Genomic DNA, 932 nt, shown 5'->3' with positions numbered 1-932 from the left:
TTAATTGGCAAAGTAGTCGCGCTCGCCGACCGTGCTTGTACAATGGTAATACCATCTTTTTACCCTCTTTTTTGTTGTATGTTAGAAATGTGATATGTCTTGAGTTTAATAATTTTTTATATGTTAATATATAAATTTAGAACTCTATATCTGGCGACATTGTTCCTTTCTATATCCATTGGGACGGAAATTTTGTCGAGAACAATAATGTACCACGATATATTGGTGGCCGTAAAGAATTGGTTGCGGTCCGACGCAATATCTCATTTCGGGATTTAGAGATGGAAATATACAATGTTACTAATTATGATCGAGTGGAAGACCGTCTACGCATCACGGTGAAATGTCCAATGGGAGGCGAATGGGAATTTGTTAACGTATCAAATGACAATACACTATCTGGCGTGATGAGTATATTTCCGTTCCATGGATGTATAAAATTATACGTGGAGAAAGATGGGTCGACGGCACACGACCGTCCAAATACCGTTTATCAAACGGAAATGTGTCGTACCCGCAATGATCAAAGGAATTACGTCAATCGCGAATGAGGTCGTACATCAAGGTATAAAGTAATGATCTTTATAAATCTTTTTCGTGATTTCTCAATTAGTTTAGGTGCGCGAAATTAATAACTTTGTCCTGTAAAAGTTTCAGAGAGTTTGGAGTTCCATCTCAGCCAGTTAGTGCAGCATTGCCATCTGCTGTGATGGATCCGTCTCCGTTGGTTGATCAAAATGAGTGGTAGGTGATTGTATGATTTAGTTACATAAAAAATCAATGTGAATAGTTAATCTTATATATCTCTACAGGTCTACTGTCCCTCCTTATCAAAGTCCACGACCATCATCTTATGTTCACGAATGGACGGATTGGGAAGTCAGAACCACTATCCCTCCTTATCAAAATGAAGGTCCATCATGTAGTGTTCA

Source organism: Ananas comosus, unplaced genomic scaffold (assembly GCF_001540865.1).
Source record: "Ananas comosus cultivar F153 unplaced genomic scaffold, ASM154086v1, whole genome shotgun sequence".
Lineage (NCBI taxonomy): Eukaryota > Viridiplantae > Streptophyta > Magnoliopsida > Poales > Bromeliaceae > Ananas > Ananas comosus.
The sequence above is the reverse complement of the archived record's forward strand: the minus strand, read 5'-3'. Positions refer to the sequence as shown.